General features: G+C 45.5%; 1 long non-coding RNA gene across 1 annotated transcript; it reads right to left on the reverse strand.

The window, feature by feature from the left end:
• Positions 1-542: 542 nt before the first annotated feature.
• LOC109166803 lies at positions 543-17633 on the reverse strand. Its single transcript, XR_002051737.1, has 3 exons — positions 17611-17633; positions 17391-17398; positions 543-615 (listed from the first exon to the last, which is right to left on the reverse strand). It is a non-coding gene; the product is annotated as an uncharacterized LOC109166803 (long non-coding RNA).
• Positions 17634-19586: the final 1953 nt, after the last annotated feature.

Below are 19586 nucleotides of genomic sequence, written 5' to 3' on the forward strand. Positions count from 1 at the left end.
ACATGGATTCCTACCATATAGTTCTAGACATACGAAACATCAAGAAGACACTCAAATAGTTCCATAAAAGAACATCGGGAAGTCAAAAGACCAAATACCGAGTCAAAAGAATCACGGGGAACAAATCCCCAAATAACACCATCATGTTCCCCGCGGGTGGGGCCACGGGTGGACCACCACCCGTGGTTCCACCCGCGGGAACCCTTTCCCACGAGTCACCTGTACCCCGCGGGTGGGGCGGCGGGTAGACGCCTACCCGCTGTTCCGCCTGCGGGTACACTACCCTGTACCAAAACATCCCTTCGGGGATTTTCAACACCAAGCTCAAATTCAAGTCCAAGACATGCCAAATCTCACCAAATACAACAAAATGACTTGAATCAAAGGAATAGCCAAGCAATGGCATACAAGAACCCTAATAACAAGCTCTAGATATGCATTTTCACAAGACAAATCATAAACACTCACATTTCATAGCAAAATCACATGTAGAATCCAAGAATCATCAAATTGGTGAGAAAAATAGATTTTGTAGAGCATGGGTTACCTCATTCGCTTATCCAACCAAAAACAACGCGAACATAGGCTAGGCTCAACTCATAAGCCAAACGGGAACTTGAGAATTAAACCGGATCTCAACTATTAACACAAGTACTAGTTAAAACTAATTAAACTTGTAAAGGGGATTTTAACCCTAGTTTATCTTAGGATTAGCCACACCTCTTACCAACTAACCTAAGCACTTCCTTGATAACTTAGTCACAACATTAATACACTAATAATTAAGCCCATAACAACCAAGCTTATAAGATAGAACTAATAACTAAAAACTAATCACTTAAGCCTATTAATAATCAAACCCTAGCCAAACCCAACACTAAGCACAAACTTAACCAACTAAGCTAATCAGCCACATGGTAACCTAATTAACATAAAATCTATTTAACACTACTTAACCAACATAAGCCAAGACAACACCTCACCTCCTTCCTCGATCTGCCATGAAGCCGAGCCAAAACCGATGCCAACCACCATCCACTAACGCAGCCTCCCACCATCAGAGACGCCATCGGAGAGACTCCCACCGCCATCAGTGCTGCCTTGCAGGAAAAATTCCCACCACCGTTGCTACATGAAGAAGGTGGCAGCGGGTGGTTGATCAGGAGATTTACCACCCGTGGGCCTGCCCGCTGCTTGATCTTCCTCGCCGGAGTTTGCTGGTCTGAAGGGCTTCACGTCAGAGAACAGGGAGACGCTGTCGTTGCCTTTCCGACGACGAGCTCGAGGATGAAGGTCGCTGGAACCGCACGGTGCTTCACCGTTGCTGCTGGAAAGGAACAACAACACTGCCTCACCACGCCGGAAGGAGCTTAGGACGCTGATCACCTCCATTGCCGTCGTTGGTTCGAAGCTTATTGGAAGATGAAGGAAAAGAGGTTCGTGGTAGCTTACTCCGGAGTCTCTTGGTCGAGACGAAGCAGATAGAGAGAGGCGGAGGCATAGGGAACGTGAGGGAGAAGTTTGGCCGCTGAAGATGGAAATTGGAAATGATACAATACACACATACACACTAGAATGGTATGGTTAAACAATGATTGGGTTGGGCTAACTTGATTGGGTTAGGGAAGCCTTTTTGGGTCAAGAACCATCTATGATATATACATATATCTTCGGCACACAAAGATGATCACACGTATATATTTACAAATACTCATGGGCTTGGCTAAACTTAGGTTGGGTAACTCTTTTGGATCAAAGGTCATTATTAGGCTTTTTAAGAATAAAATCATTTTGGGTTTGGAATATTTTGCACAGAAATATTGGTTCACAAAAATAGTTAGACCCAAGCCCATTCTAAATTAATTAGCTATATGAATATTTTTAAGAAAAATATTTACTATCGGGACAATAATTTATTTTTAGGAAAATACGGGGTGTCACAGGGTGGCAGTGGCCGAGGACCCCGGGGTGGCAGACCCCTCCATGGTCTGCCCAGTCGCGTTCGTAGTTATATCGGGTCCTGGGTCTGATTCGCTCCATATTACTTTGATCTGGATCCGCTCGGTAATTATTCTATCATCAGTCCCCCACTCTCTGAGCTGCGAGAAGTCAGAGTACTCCTACTCTATGACCTTGGACAACACGACGCTTCTTCCTCCCAATCACAGCATCGAAGTCACACGCGTATATGTATATTTCTTTCAACAGTTTGTGCTTAATTCTCTTTGCACTGCGTGAGTGAGCACCAACGTTTGGGGTCCGACCTCTAACAAGTGCAAGGATCTGAGCTCCATACCTTATCGGGTTAGACTCCCAAGCTTGAGGTCCAAACCTCCACTGGTGCATGGACTTGAGCTCTTGCTCCAAACCCAAGCTCTATGCGTCGAGCTCTTTAACTTGACTTCCTCAACCTGAGCCCCTTAGTGAGCTCTTCAACTTGGGCTCCTAAACTTGAGCACCTTGAGATGAGCCCGTCGACTTGAGCTCCCTGAGATGAGCTCTTTGCCTCGAGCTATTTGAGATGAGTTTCTTTGGAATGAGCTCTAAGGCTTGAGGTCCAACCTCGAACGGACGCTAAGATTTGAGCCTCACTTCAGATGACATAAGGCTTGAAGTTCGACCTCCAACCTCAACAAATGTGAGGGCTTGGGCGTTGCTCTCTCTTCGGATGACCTCTAAGGCTTGAGGTCCAACCTCACAAACGCAAAGAGTTGGATACCACTCCGGATGACCTCCAAGGCTTGAGGTCTACCCTCAACAAGCGCAAATGCTTGAGTTCCGCTCTAGGCAAGCTCTAAGGCTTGAGGTCCAACCTCAAACTCAAAGACTTAGACCCGCTTTGGATGAGCCCTTTAACTTGAGCTCCTTGGGATGAGCACAAAATCAGCTTAACTAGGGAGGTCAGACCTTACCCGGTTTCGGATGCTTGTGGTCGATTTAGCTTTGGATCCAAGGGGGTCGGACTAAGCTCTAAGCTGGACCTAGCATTGACCTAAGGAAGTCAGATATACGCCTGGGAGGTCAGCCAAGCTCGGCCGACCTCTTGGAGTGTTTTTTTTTTCTTTTTTTTTTGTTTTTTTTTTGTTTTGTTTTTTTTTTTTTTTGCTTTGTTTGACGTGCTTAGCCATTGGGTCAAAGTACTTGTGCCTTGGACCCGTAGCTCTTCCGTTCGGTGATAGGCGAGGTCGGACCCCATATTGCCCCTAGGGTACAACGGTTTCAGGTTGAAGTCATTCGAGTTTTGACCCAAAAACTCTTCCGTTCGACGATATGCAAGGTTGGACCCCGTATCGCACCTAGGACTTTTAGCGGTTTTAGGTCGAAGTCTTTCGACTTTGGACCCAAAATCTCTTCCGTTTGGCGATAGGCGAGGTCGGACCGCGTATCACTCCTAGGGCTTTTAGCGGTTTCAGATCGAAGTCTTTCGACTTTAAACCCAAAAGCTCTTCCGTTCGGCAATAGGCGAGATCAGACCTCGTATTGGCCATATGGCTTTTAGCGGTGTCAGGTCGAAGTCTTTCAATTTTGGACCCAAAAGCTCTTCCGTTCGGTGATAGGCGAGGTTAGACCCCGTATCTCCCCTAGGGCTTTTAGCGGTTTCAGGTCGAAGTCTATCGACTTTGGACCCAAAAGCTCTTCCCTTCGGCAATAGGCAAGGTTGGAACTCGTATCGCCCCTAGGGCTTTTAGCAGTTTTAGGTCGAAGTCCTTCCACTTTTGACGCAAAAGCTCTTCCATTCGGTGATAGGCGAGGTCAGACCACATATCGCCCCTAGGGTTGTGGGTCGAAGTCTCTCGACTTTGGACCAGAAGTTGGATGGACTATTTGGTCGAACATTCTTTGCCAGGTTGGATGGACCCTTGGAGGGTGGACCCTTGCAAGGTCTTATAGACCCCTACAAGGTCGGATGGACCCTTGGTGGTATGATTGGCGCTTGCCTTAGACCCTTGCAAGGTCGGATGAACCCTTGGAGGTATGATGGATGCTTGCCATAGACCCTTGCAAGGTCTGATGGGCCCATGGAGGGTAGACTATTGCAAGTTCTGATGGACCCTTGCAAGGTCGGATGGACCCTTGCAAGGTCAGATGGACCCTTGCAAGGTCGGGCGGCGGACTTCGCTCGAGTCCTATCGCTCCCCTCTCCCCTCCTCAAATAGCAGTAAAATGAGTGCTCGACGAATTTTGCTACTTTTATTACGAGAATGAACTTTAAGGGGTCGGACCACCTTACAGGATGAATTGCTGAAAAAAAAATAATTTGAGCAAGCGCTCAGAGTTCCAAAATCGTCATACGCATTTCTTCTTTGGGGATTTGAGCTTGTAGCTGCCAGGACGGACCACAATTGCTACCACATATGGACCTTCCCAATTATTCATTCAGCACTAATTGAGGTTTAGCTTCACGGTGCTCATATGTATAAACTAACTCGTGCCGACCTCGGCTATGAATGAATCCTTTTTTACGACGAGCCTGGACTTTGCTACTACTCTGATTCTTCGTGCCCATGGTGGTCGGGCTCGAGCTCCATGTGCTCTTAGTGGCCGAACTCGGGCTCCTCATGCTCATGGAGGCTGAGCTCGGACTCCTCCTCCTTTTAGTGACCAAGCTCTAACTCTCCTTGCTCATAGCAGCCGAGCTTGGCTTCTGGTGCTCTTGCTTTCCGAGCTCGGGCTCCTTGATCTCTTGGTGGCCGAGCTCAGGCTCCTTGGTTTCTTGGTGGCCGAGCTCGGGCTCCTTGGTTTCTTGGTGGCCGAGCTTGGGCTCCTTGGTGTCTCGGTAGCCAAGCTCGGTCTCTTCGTAGTCGTGGCGGCTGAGCTCGGGCTCCTCTTTCTCATGGTGGCCGAGCTCGTGTTCTCGGTGGCCAAGCTTGGGCTCCATGGTCTGTTGGTGGCCAAGCTCGGGCTTTTCGTAGTCGTGGAGGCTGAGCTCGGGCTCCTCATTCTCATGGTGGCCGAGCTCGTTTTCCCGATGGCCGAGCTTCGGCTCCTTTGTAACACCCCACTTTTCTTAATCTTAATTACAATTCTAAACCCATAATAAATACAAACTAAGCAGTGGATAAACGACTTAATAAGTAAACTAGTGGGAATGTCACCGCCACAACCACCACTCCATGGTGATTGCACAGGCTAAGGATGTACTAAAACAATAAATCAAACTAACATTCGAACTACTTCATTAAAAGTCATAAGAGGAAACACACCCCGATGTCTAGTCATCAAACTGGAGCATCAAAACATAAGTTCTAACACCAAACATAAACATTAAAGTCTACAATTCCGTCAAAAGATCAACATATTAATAAAGAGAGTTTAGACTACTAGATCTACTAGACTAGTCTAACTCGATCATCTCTCATATGCTGGGCCCACCTGAAAGGGGTTTTACAAACAACACATAGACAAATAGGAAAAACACCTGTTAGCACGAAGCTAAGTATAACCACACTCAACCATGTAAAGTACTATAGAATATACTTTAGAAAAACATTTGATCTCATACAAAGTCAAACAAGACTCAGTGGAGGCGTTATTGGTTCTTTGTGTTTTAGTAGGTTGAGAAAGTATATGAACAGATACTACAATGTAATAGAGCCAGTAGCATTCAAAAAAAAAAAATACTAAGTCAAACAATTTCATCACGTAACAACTGTAGATACATCACAGACTTACTATATCAAATCAATAATAAACTATTCTCATGCTTTCGAGTTCTCGTCATGCAAACTAGATTTATATAAGAAATCAAAGTACAACTAAAACAATCATACTCAACATACAATCTCGGTTAATCATTCTCACATGCAATCTAGTGCAATACTATACTCAATTGTAATCTCGTGCAAACATTCTCATTATGCAATCACGTGCAAACTATAAGTATACTCATACACTCGCTTGCAAAATAGAATACTTTTCTGTGGAGGTTTCTTAGAGCCACAAGGACTCGCTTGCCTTCTTTCTTTATTAGAGTCACAATGACTCGCTTTCTTTCATTCTTTCTTTTCTTAGAGTCGCAATGACTCGCTTTCTGTGCAAATGGACGAGGTAGGAACATCACCGTATCGTGAACGAACCTATCCGGGCACAGCGTCTAGCCGGCCTAATACTCATCTCGTCCAACGAACCACTCTCTTGGTTCTATGCTCAAACTCTATGGAATCAGGTATCGACCTTTTAGCGTACACACCCCCTGACCAGGATTCCAAGCCTAGCGGGTAGTTTCTAACCTCGTAACGTGGGAATACACCGCGTTACATGTACTGGGACCGCAATGTCCATAATAATCATCCGAGAGGACATAGTCCAAACGGGTCCTCCAAAACAAGGTTTTCCTCACCATAGATATATATAGATATATCCCTCATGCATCTCATATATGCAACACTTAACTTATGCAAAAGACATGCACATACTTCTCAATTCATTCTCAAAGATAAGATAAAGATGCTCTACATGGAATGAGATTTTTGGAAAATAGTACTTAGGCTCACGTTGGCCACTTATGCACTTTTAAAACATGATTTACTTGGAATGCAATTTACTGTACAACATGCTTCAAATTAAATATCACAGTGAAGTTCCAAGAACACACCAACATGCTAGTATTGCAACATATCAAACTCTTTATACTTCTACCATCAAAATAGACTCCAAATCCCATTGATCAAACAACATATTCTAGCCATGCTTTTCTAATAAATCTTATTCACAAAGTGATCATGCTTCTCTATTCATTTCACAACAACATCAGGAAGATAAAACAAGGCAATTCCCAATTACAGTGAATTTAAACAAATCATACTGTGAATCAAAAATTCATCACCAAATCCATCATAACATGCTCATCTCTAATCCAAATTCAACGAAATCAAAACCAAAACGTGCGTCAAGACGGCCCCGAGGTACCGAGCTACAAGGGCCCGTGACACCTGGCCCGAAACGACACGTAGTTGAGCCACAAGGGCCCGACCACTGCACAGAAAACAACTCAGGCACCAGGGGGCGGGGCTCATCATGGGCCGCCCCCTCAAGATGATACAATGTCGGGCCTAGGAAACGGCCCTCTCCTAGGGCCGTGCCCAAGGCCCGGCTGGCCACGGCTCTAGTCAACGGTCCCCTTGATGGGCCGTTGGCTAGGGTCGTTACATTATCTGGTCCACACTGTCTGTGCACCAGATGATCCACTTTCATTTGTAATTCAACTTCAAGCAATTCCAACACATCCAAAACATTATCAACACATCATAGAAAAGTAATAGATCACTTCTTAGCTCAAACACAACAAAAATCTATCATTTCTACTCATTTCTACCTAGAAACCAGGCTTCACAGAGCCAAAATTGAAGAGGGAGTCCATGGGGTTATACCTTTGTAGACTTCTTCTTCTTACTTGGATCTCTTCGTCCTCCCAACCTAGCTAGCACCTCCTTCACCACCTAAACTCCCCAAAAAAATCATACAAAGCTTAGACTAGAACCTCAGAGAATGGATGAAAGCTAGAAGAGAAAATGGAAGGCTAAGGTTTGAAGGGAAAATGAAGATGAACTTTGTAACACCTCGTGTTACAACCTCTAACCCAAACTAATTATTTAATTACCTAACCTGAAAAGAGAATTAAAATCCATTAATTAACTAAAAAGGGGTCCACCATAGCCCATGGACCCTTATCTCTAAAACCAACCCCTTAGTCCTGTAAGGAATAGAATTAGCAAGCCCATACCATTTAGACCCTAATTAGGACTCTTAGATATATAAATAGGGGCATAGGAGGCACCTAGAACCCACACCACAATAACTTTCACCACACAAGAATTCCCAAGAATTCCCATAGGAGAAATCAAGAAAGAAGAGATCTTAAAGAAAGACCCTTCATAGCCAAGGAATTTAATTAAGGCTAAGAGGTAACCCATGTCTCAACAAAACCTATTTTCCTTGCTAGAATCTTCTTCTTTGACTCCTTATTCCATGCTTGTGTCTTGATGAAATCTTCTATGATAATTGTGATATGATCTTGATAATTGATGAGATGATTTTATGTGTGATCTTGATGATGATAAGAGGATCCTGATAATTGGGTGATGTTCTTGATAAATCTTGATGTTCTTGATTTTTAAAGATAAAGCATGATTTTGTGATTTAAATATGATTAGAGCCCTAGGTTGAATTATGAATTTCGTATTGGGTTATTCTTGGTATATTTGGGTGGGAATTCACATGTTCGGGTGTTGATTATGTTTAGAAGTCATGATAGGTTGCGTTCTATGTAATTGTTGCTTTTGATCCGTTAATTGTCTACGTGGTGTCGTCATTTGCGTTTAAAAGTGTCTAAGCATGGTTTCGGGTTCCACGAAGGATCCCGGGACTTATATTTTGGAAAAGAGTCAGTGGGGGGTAGGTGGGGGTAGGGGGACCCGCCACCTACCCGCTGCCCAACTTTGACGCCACCGACAGCGGGCAGCTGGCGGGCAGACGTCTTCCCACCGGGCACCCGCTGCCCGGAGGTTCTTCGCCGGCGGGCAGCCGGCGGGTGGCCCTCCACCCGTCGGCCACCCGCTAGAATTTGCCCACTTTGGGACTTCGGCTTCCCCGTTTGATGTTCCCCAACCCCCATGGTGTCTTAACGGACTCCGTTTGTCGTGCATGAGTCTAGTTGATATTTCGGGTACCGTTCGTAGGATAAAAGAGTCTCGTATATTGCATGCTAGTTGAATCGGTAACCCGTTGGCCTAGGAGGAAGATGTATGAACCCCTTAGGACTATTCTTAGTATGTGGAAAATCACGCATAAGTTTATTTATACGCCTTCCCCTTCCCCAATGTGCTAATATGTGTTACTATGTGTTATGTGAGCATGATACCCCAATTTGGTTGCGATCAAATGGGTTACACACGAGCTGCAGTTCGTTATCTTGGCTGCGGTCAAGCTGGTTACTCATGAGCTGCGATTCATTTCCTGGCTGCGGTCAATGACTCACTTCTTGGGCTGCGGTCCACATGGGCCTCGTGTGCTATGGTCCACCGATTGGACGCGCCAGGCGGTGTGTAGAGCCACTAGCCCGAGGAAGGCCATAGTCCAGCGAATGAGTGATTAGGCGGTGTGTAGGGCTATGGTCGGCTGCGATCCACCGAGTGTATGTGCCAGCGGTGTGTAGGGTCGTAGTCCCCGAAGATCATTACCAACCGAATGAGTCCCTCAAGCGGTGTGTAGGGCTTTGATCAGCTACGACCCATCGACTGAGCCCGTCAAGCAGTGTGTAGGGTCGCAGTCCCCAAAAGAGGATCACAGTCCACCGACTGAGCGCGTCAGCGGTGTGTAGAGCTGTGATCCGCCGTTGAAACTATCGACGGTCTATACAGTTGGCTGCGGTCAACTCCATCATGCTGCGGTATGAGGTAGGGTGCTGCGGGGCCGTGTTAGTACTAAATGCACTAACCCTAATGTTCGGGGCTTCCGATTGGTCCCGTGGCGCCACCAAAGTGTGCTTATGTGACATGAATGTTGATTGAAGGATGATGTGAATGATTTGAAAGTGAACTGTAACCTTAGATACATGCTCTTTATGATATTATCTCTATATAACTGATTATCCTTGTTTCATGTGCTTATCCCTACCTGTTGAGTCTATTCCTGGTTTTAAAGCTAGAGTCTCCTATGTATATATCTTCCTGCTTCGAAATGGTTTTCGTACATATATATATATATATATATATATATATATATATATATATATATATATATATATATATATATTTACCTATATCGTATTTCAACGTGTTGGAGTGGGTTACCAACATCATTCGTTGAATAGATATATTTGGCTTTCAGGCACAGATGATTAGCTTCCGGAGCGTGCTAGAAGAACTTGGATTAGATAGATAGTTTTCCTTTCGGCCTGCGTGCCATATATATATATATATATATATATATATATATATATATATATATATATATATATATATATATTTACCTATATCGTATTTAAACGTGTTGGAGTGGGTTACCAACATCATTCGCTGAATAGATATATTTGGCTTTCAGGCACAGATGATTAGCTTCCGGAGCGTGCTAGAAGAACTTGGATTAGATAGATAGTTTTCCTTTCGGCCTGCGTGCCATGATGATGTATCGAGGATATTTAGTTAGTTTAGCCTGTGCATCTGAGTTCTCCAGCTCAGATGTGGCATGGCACCCCGCACTCTTATGTTTAGTAATACTCTGTTTTGGAATTTAATAAGAATTTACCTTTACTATATATGTTTTTAAAGTTTCGAAATTTTGGGGTGTTACAAACTTACTGTGTTGTTCTATCTTCTCTTGGCAGACAAATTTTGGGTGACGCAAAGAAAGAGATCAGGGAATCAACAATGGAATAGTAAGGCTTATATAGGGTCGAAAACCCTAGGTAGATCATCAATGATTGGTTGAGGGTAAAGTGGTAATTTTGGTGGTAGTTGTGACACCCCGTAATCCAAATTCAATTATGGGATTAATTAAGTAATTAATCCTAAATCAATTGGTATTTTAATTCCTAATAATCTTGAAAATCCAATAGTCGGTGACTAGTATTTGACTAGTCAACCCCAAAGTCAAAGCTGTACCTTGAGCTTTGAGAGGAGTTCCCTTGTTCCCTTACACCTCTTTATGTTAGTAAGGGTATTCATGACTTTTCACCTGGTGTTAGTAATGCAAGCTAACCTAGTAGACAATCCTCATTTCTCTCCTTACACTTTCCAAACTTTAGCTCTACCTTCTCTCTAAAAAGGTAGATAGCTTTTCTTCCAAGCCAAGTTGAAGCTTTGTCAAATCTTCAAGAGTTGTCTCCAAGATTCTACCTTTCATACATTTGGGCATCTAGGAGGGTAAGATTTATGTTCATCTTGTGTTTTTAGTGTTTTCTTAGGTGTCTTTTCTTAAAGATAGAATCTTTATGATCTTTTGGTGTGTTATTGAAGTGGGTTTGGAAGATGAGCCTTATTAGGAGCTTGGTGAAGTGTTAAGTGAAGGTTTTTGTCTACAAGAGGTAACTCATGCTCTACAAAATCTATTTTGCTTACTTATATGATGATTTCTTGGATTCTACATGTGTTTGGCTATGAAATGTGAGTGTTGATGCATTGTCTTGTGAAAATGCATATCTAGAGCTTGTTATTAGGGTTCTTGTATGCCATTGCTTGGCTATTCCTTTGATTCAAGTCATTTTGTTGTATTTGGTGAGTTTTGGAATGTTTTGGACTTAAATTTGAGCTTGGAGTTGAAAATCCCCGAAGGGATTATTTGGTGTACAGGTACGTACCCACGGGCGGAACAGCGGGTAGGCGTCCACCCGCCGCCCACTCGCGGGGTACAAGTTGGACGTGGGTATGTACCCGCGGGCGGAACCACGGGTAGGGGTCTACCCGTGGGGTACGTAATGTGTTTTAGCGGGGATTTGTTCCCCGTGATTCGTTTGACTCGGTTTGGTCTTTTGACTTCCCGATGTTCTTTTGTGGAACTATTTGAGTGTCTTCTCGATGTTTCGTATGTCTAGAACTATATGGTAGGAATCCATGTAGGTTTTGGTGTCTTTAATCGTGCTAAGTGTTCAACATTGTGTTTCGTTGAACCGTGATGAGTCTTGTGTGTTCCTCGGAACTACGTTTGGTTTACCCGTTTGATAAGCATGCTAGTTCGGTGTTTAAAAGCTAGCGTGTGTGTTGTTTGTACCTTCCCATTGTTGATGATGACTTGTGTTAATCATCGTTGTCGTTGGACTGTGATCCATTCCTTGATTGAGTATGGTTTCATATCTTCGTTGTGATCCGTTGATTGATTCCTATTGTGGTGTGATGTGTGTGTGGCTTTACCTGGATTGCACGATTAGTGGTATGGGACACTAGTCACCAAGGTATTGCAGTGGTCCTCATGGTGGCCATGACATGATTATGGAGTTCGTGACCTTTGTGTAAGGTTCACGTATTTCTTGGGTGGCATGTGTTGTCGTGTGTGTGATCGGTACCCTCGTGTACTATGAAATCGGTGGTTCTGTTGTAGATCTGTCGGAGAGGGGACGACGGTCCTCGGAGGGAAAAGGTTGGACTTGGTGTACAGGGGTCCTGGAGGTAAAGGTTGGAACTAGACATAAGGTTGGAGGTAGCCATAAGGTTGGAACCGTGCATTAGGAAGGCATATCAATTCGTGATGGGTGATGTCACGAAGGCTTGTGTAGCCGTTGTGGTGAGTTCTCTTCTTGTGACGTGTGTTGTCACAAAGGCATGTGTTGCCTAGGCATGTGTTGCCATTGGTCTTGTCCTTATTCTTTTGAGTTGTGCATGTCGGGTGTTAATCTATTGTGTGATGATAGATTATACCTTGAGCCGTCTTTATGAGTTGTTGTTGTCCTTTGTGGTCTGAGATGTGTTCCCTTATCTTGTTGTGAGTGCTTTGAGTCTTGTGTTGACCTTTACTCTTGGTTTTGAACTTATATATATGTATTACGTTTCGCAAATGACTTTACAAATGTATATCTTATCTATGTATGATATTTCATATGTATTGGTGGGTTACCAGCATTATCGCTGACCAGGCGTCGTCCCATCTTTTATGTGTTTCTTTCAGGTGATGTTTAGACGAGAGCGCGGTTTAGTGCCAGCTAGTGTAGCTCCTTTCTTGTGCTTTGTGGCCTGTAAGCCAGTTTAGACTTAGTACTTGAACATGTATGGTTTTAGATGTTGAATTATGCAGATGTTAGCATGTGCGTTCATCGCTGGATGAGCGTGGCATAGCACCCCTTTTACTTCCAGTTTATATATATTCCTCTTTCAGTCTTCCGCTGTGTCTGATGTTTTGTTTAGATATCTGCATATTTAAGGCTCTAATTAGCTTGGAAAATTAGGGGGTGTTACAGTAGTTCTAAGAAGATCAGACAAAGGAGTTGGATGATTGTGGTCTACCAAGCTTTATGGACCAATGACTAGAAAGGTGATTTTAAATAGTTTAGGGGTCAAAATGTATTTTTCCAAAAATGATTTCCAAACAAACACTTGGTTCAAATTTCTCCCAGTCTCACTCAGATTGGTTTCTCAGTTTAAAACTTGGTACGCGAACTACCTAAAAATTTAAGATTTTGGATTAAAAATAAGTTTTGATGTTGAATTGATTTAAAATGTACTCAAAATAATTTATTCAAACACCAATTTATTTTTCAAAAAAAAAATAAAAATTAATGGAGTGAAAATTGCTATTTTGGAATTTCTTAAAATTGGATTTATAAAATAAAATTTTGGGTTGTCACATCCTTAGTCTCTCGCTGGCCGTGCACGGGCTCCTTGGTCTGCTGGTGGCCGAGCTCGAGCTTTTCATAGTCGTGGCGTCCGAGCTCAGGCTCCTCATTCTCATGTTGGCCGGGTTCGTGCTCTCGGTGGCCGAGCTCGGGCTCCTTGGTTTCTTGGTGGCCGAGCTCGGGCTCCTTGGTATCTTGGTGGTCGAGCTCGGGCTTCTCATGCCCATGGTGGCCGAGCTCATACTCCTCTAAGTCCCTTTGTAACACCCCGTGTTACGACCCCTAAAACCATTTAACTAATTAATCAATAGCCCAAGAGAAAGAATAAATTATAATGATTAATTAGGGAAAAAGGTCCACCATAGTCCATGGGCCCTCATATATAAACCCAACCCCCAAGCCCAATCCTTAGTTCAAAAAGGAATAGAATTAGCAAACCTATAATATTAGTTCCTAATTAGGACTCCTAAATATATAAATAGGGGACTTAAGAGGCACCTAGAACTCCCCACAAGATTAACGCCCCACCACCCCAAAAGAGCTCCAAGAATCCCCTTAGGAGAAATCAAGAAAGCAAGGAAGCTTAAAGAAAGATCCTTCATAGCCAAGGAATTAATTAAGGCTAAGAGGTAACCCATGTCTCAACAAAACCTATTTTCATAGTTATAATTCCCCCTTAGGGTTTCCCCATATTATTGTATATTGGCGAGTTATGATGATTATTATTGGTAATTGATGTGATGATCCCATGGGGAATCTTGATAATCTTGATATTGGGAGATTCTTGATAATTATGGTGTTCTTGATGATTATATGGAGTTCTTGATGATTATGTGTTGTTCTTGATAATTGTGTGATGCTCTTGATGTTTATGTGTTATTCTTATCGAATCTTGCAATTAGAAGACGAACCGTATTCTTGTTGATATAAAAGTGATTAGAGCCCTAGGTTGTATCGTATGATCTTATTCTTGGATTATCGGGTGGGGAAATCGCATGTTTGGGTGTTGATTATATTTAGAAAAGCATGATAGGTTATGTGCCGTTCGTTTCTTGTATTTGATTCGTTAATTGTCTACGTGTTGTCGTTAATTGCGTCGTAAAGTGTCTAAGCATGGTTTCGGGTTCCACAACGGTTCCCGGGGCGTAAACTGTGTGAAAAGAGTCAGTGCGGGGTAGGTGGGGGGTAGGGGACCCGCCACCTACCCACGGCCGTGAAACACCGCCCGGCAGCGGGTGGCCGGCGGGCGGGCAGCTGCCCGCCGGCGACCCGCTGCCCGGAACAGTACTTTCCGGCGGGCAGCCGGCGGGTGGCCCCCACCCACCGGCTACCCGCTGGAATTTCCTCCACCTTGGGTTCCCGGCTTCCCCGTTTGATGTTCCCCTGTTCCCCGTGGTGTCCTAACGGACTCCGTTTATCGTGCCTATGTCTAGTTTGATGTTTCGGGTACCGTTCGTAGGTTTATGAGTCTATTATATTGCATGCTAGTTGAATTGGTATCCCGTTGACCTAGGTGGAAGGAGTATGAACCCCTTAGGACTATTCTTAGTATGTGATGGATCACGCATAGGTTTTGTTATGCGCTTTCTCCCCCTTCCCAATGTGTAATATGGGTTGCATGTGCTTGCTATGTGTTATGTGTGGGTGTTACCCCAATTCGGTTGCGATCGGATTGGTTATCCTGAGCTGCGGTTCAGAAGCTGGCTGCGGTCAGATTGATACTCTTGGGCTGCGGTCCACCGTTTGGTTGCAATCAAACGTTTCTATACGAGCTGCGGTTCGTCCTTTTTCCTGGCTGCGGTCAGATGACATTCTCTTGGGCTGCGGTCCACTGTTTGGTTGCGATCAAACACTATGATGAGCTGCGGTTCATCGGTCGGTTGCGATCGACCCCTCCGTGTTGCGATACGGGGCAGGGTGCTGCGGGGTCGTGTCAGAGCTATATGCGCTGACCCTCATGTATGGGCATGCGATTGGTCCTGTGGCGCCAACAAAGTGTGTTATGTGTTGTGACATGGACGAGTTGTGATTACGAGTGTCTTGGGGGATGTGACTACGGGATTTATATTGGGGATTGTTCATGTTGGGTTATGATCATTGTTTATGCTTTGCCTTATCTGCCTTATCTGTTGTGAACTGCATATGCTCGTTATAACTGTTGCTTGTGTCTGGCCTTATCTGTCGAGTCATTCCCGGTTTTAAAGCTAGAGTTCGTAGGATATATCTTCATGCTCAAAATGGTTTTTGTATATCTATATAAATCTCTATATGTATTGTATTTCAACGCGTTGGAGTGGGTTACCAGCATCTCTCGCTGAACAGATATATTTGGGTTTCAGGCACAGAGGACTAGAGCACTGGAGCGCGCTAGAACTGGAACGTAGAAGTAGATTAGTTTCCCTTTTCGGCCTGCGCGCCATATTATGCAATGTGTTTCAATGGATACTAGTTAGACAGCCTGTGCACCTAGGTTCTCTAGCCCAGGTGTGGCATAGCACCCCGTACACTTATGATACACTTTGGGATGTAATGCGATATTACCTCTATTATATAAGCTTAAATCTGGGGTGTTACAGTTGGTATCAGAGCCTAAGTTTGACCCTAGGAAAAGACTCTTAAGACCGGACTTTAGGACATTAGGCTTGAACTCTAGGTACCTAGGAACAGAGGACTCAGGAATCTTAGGACGCGCGGTGAGATTGTGAAACCTACACATAACTTCTCTACACTTTACCCTTCCTCATTCTAAAACCCTTCCCCACTTATCACTTCATAAGAAATACGTCAGACTCTAATTTAACGTTCTTATAAACACTGACCAGAAAGACGATAACATGGCACCGAACAGAAGGCAATCAAGAACCCAAGAGCCCGCCACAGACGACCCCTTGACCCAAACCCTACGACAGCTGACACAAGTCGCACAGGCACTAAGTGACGCGGCCCTTCGCAACAACAGGCCCCCACCACCTCCATCAAACGCAAACTCAGACGTCGCCCGACAAGTTTCAAATCATCGACCACCCACGTTTTCGGGAGAAGGGGATCCCGCGGTCCTAGAAGAATGGATCCGAACCCTTGACAAGATTTTTGGGGTAGTAGAATGCCCGGAGGAACGCCGCGTAGAGATAGCCTCGTTCTACTTCGGGCACGAGGCCGATCTCTGGTGGATCCACGAGGGACCCACTTATCAACAAGAACCGGGGTTCAATTGGGAGAACCTCAAGACACGACTACGAGAGAGATTCTACCCAACCCACGTAAAGGCATCCATGTACGAAGAGTTCCTTCATCTAAAACAAGGAACGGCCACCGTCGTGGAATACCATAAACGATTCCTCGAGCTGGCACGCTTCGCACCAGAGCTAGTCCCCACCGAGGTAACCAAGATAGAAAGATTCGTGTCGGGCCTCAACTTCGAAGCTCGGAAGGCGCTAGTGGTAAGCAGACCTCGGACCCTCAACGAAGCTCACTCCAGCGCCGCGAATCTCTATCGAATCCAACTACTCCAACGCGGAGTTCAGGAACAAATACGAAGAAGAAACACCGGAAGTGGGGCACCGCCAGTGAAAAGAACGAGAAACGACACCGGCACAAGGACGAACAACCCGACCAACCAAAGACCGCCCCTGGGAAACAACGAAGCTAATCCAAGAAGCTTCCCTTGCCCAAGATGCAACAAAAGCCACAGGGGCAAGGATTGCGCGGGCAATCCCTGGCGATGCTTCAACTGCGGGGAGGAAGGACACAAGGCCTTCCAGTGCACTCGACCCCAAAGACCACGCCCCGCCACCGTGGGTCAACACGGGGGCACCGATCATCAAGGGAGTTACGGCGCTCCCGGGAAAGTATTTGTCATGAGTCACACTCAAGCCAACCTCGGGAACGAGGAGGACCTCGGGAGGGGAAACCCAATCCCGGAAGACGAGGACCATACGGACCCCGCAGAAGAAAACCAAGAAGACGAATACTGTCTAGGATAAGCCGTCACACCCCCTTGTAACCACCCCCCTCTTTTGTCATAAAGACCACTTACTTAGCTTAGCTATTTCGGAATTATTATGAATAAAGATTTTTGATCAAATTCCAATTTCCACTACAAAGGTAAAACACAAGTTAAACTATCAACCCAACCTTCTCTCCACTAAAGGACGAAACAAGGAAAAAGACAAAAACCACACCATAAAGAAATACTTAATGTTACCATTAGGAATAAAACCTTGGACTTCCCCTCTATAAGTTAAAGCCTCAACCACTAAGCCATGAGTGTTTCTTGAAACTTCAAGGGAATACTCCCTTGTTAAACCCCTCCAAATCCCTAAAACCCACAAAATCCCCAAATCAAAAACCCTTCTTCTTCTTCTTCTTCTTCTTCCTCCCCACTCCCTCTCCTCCTCCCTCTCACACACCCCGCTGCCCCACCATAGCAACCACCCACGATCACCTCACGCCATCGCCAATCGGACGCCGCCACCGCCCGGCCACTCCCCGCCGACCTCGCCCCGCCTCGCCGCCACCCAAACCGAGCCACCGGAGACCACCCGCTATCCACCCGAACGCCACCCAGCTGCAACCCGCTGCCCAAACGCCACCCCCACGCCGTCGCACCAACCCAGAACCGCCTAGCCGCCACCACCTCGCGACGCCACACCGTCGGAGACCCCACCGGAAAAATCGTGCCAGGACACCACTGCCATCTCGCCGGAAAACACGGCGGAAAACCGCCGCCGCCTCGCCGGAAAAGAAGATCGCCGGAAAAACGCCGGAAAACGTCGCCATCAACTGAAGCACCACGATGCCAAAGAAACCCCTCGGAACCCGCACTCCGGAGTGGAGCAACACTGATTACACCGTGATCGGAGGTAAAGCACTTGAACCCGACCAATTCTCTCCGGAATTGGTTGATATGCTCAAACATCAAGGGCTTTTAGATACGTATCTCACCATCAAAGGGGATACGTACCCCGAATTGGTGAAGGATTTCTATCAACACCTTGTAGCAACCAAACGGGGTGACAAGGTAGAAATCACCACCAAAGTCCGTGGCAAGGAAATTGTGCTTTCCGAATGCCGTTTGGCCAAGCTCTTGAAATTGACCACCACGGGTGTGTCTAACTATGACCGAAAGGGGTGGATTGATACCCAAAATACGGGATACAAGGACTACCTTGAGTACCTACTCGGGAAGGAGGACGGGTTCACCTCGGCCACACGGCCAAATCGGAAGTGGCTATCGGCAGAACAAAAGATATTGGTTATGATTGTAACCGATAGCCTCTTGCCCACCAATAATAAAAGCAAGGATGTAGGGAGCCTAGAGTGCACCTTTGCTTATCTCTTAAAACATAAAATCAAGTTCAACCTGCCGGCACTCATGCTAAAGCACATGGAATTCTGGAAGACAAACAACCGGCTTAGTCTACCCTACGGGATGATCCTAAGTTGGATCATGGAAAAGAAAGGGGTGGACCTAAGCCACACCGAGGTCAAAACCGCCAATGGTATGGTTTTCAATGCTCAAAACCTTCGCCGCAACGACATCTACTACACCGAAGGGGGACATTACCTCACCCTCGAAGAAATTTGCCAAAAACCCGAGGAAGAGCGGAGAGAATTGGTTGACCGGTTGGACATCTCCAACAAGAAGCTCAAGCGAGCCATGCAAGATTGTGGGGGCTCGGAGGGAAATAAGGAACAGGAGGAGGATGACGGGCCTAACCCGTCAGTGCACCCACGGTCAGGAGGGGACCCGAGGGGACAGGATGAGGGTTCGGTCAATGAGCGCATTCTCGCACAACTCAACCGACAGAACCAAATCATGGAAGAAGGGTTCTCATCCTTGATTCGCACCACACACGTACTCGATCAGAGGGTGGCAGCAATCGAGGCCGCCTTGGGCACTCGTGGGGCGTCCAGTTCCAGCGCAGGAAACCGAGGTACACCCGAAACTTCTCTATCACAACACCATCAAAAGTTCAGCCTACCCCAAGCCAAGACAAACGTAAGGCCGCAACCCTAATCAGGAGGCCGAGCTACGAGGTGTCTAGGGGTGAAAGGATGGACTATAACACCGGGCTTCGGGGACGAAGCCCCTTGTAAGGGGGGGAGAGTGTAACACCCCGTGTTACGACCCCTAAAACCATTTAACTAATTAATCAATAGCCCAAGAGAAAGAATAAATTATAATGATTAATTAGGGAAAAAGGCCCACCATAGTCCATGGGCCCTCATATATAAACCCAACGCCCAAGCCCAATCCTTAGTTCCAAAAGGAATAGAATTAGCAAACCAATAATATTAGTTCCTAATTAGGACTCCTAAATAT

The sequence above is a fragment of the Ipomoea nil genome, unplaced genomic scaffold (genome assembly GCF_001879475.1).
Source record: "Ipomoea nil cultivar Tokyo-kokei standard unplaced genomic scaffold, Asagao_1.1 scaffold3105, whole genome shotgun sequence".
Lineage (NCBI taxonomy): Eukaryota > Viridiplantae > Streptophyta > Magnoliopsida > Solanales > Convolvulaceae > Ipomoea > Ipomoea nil.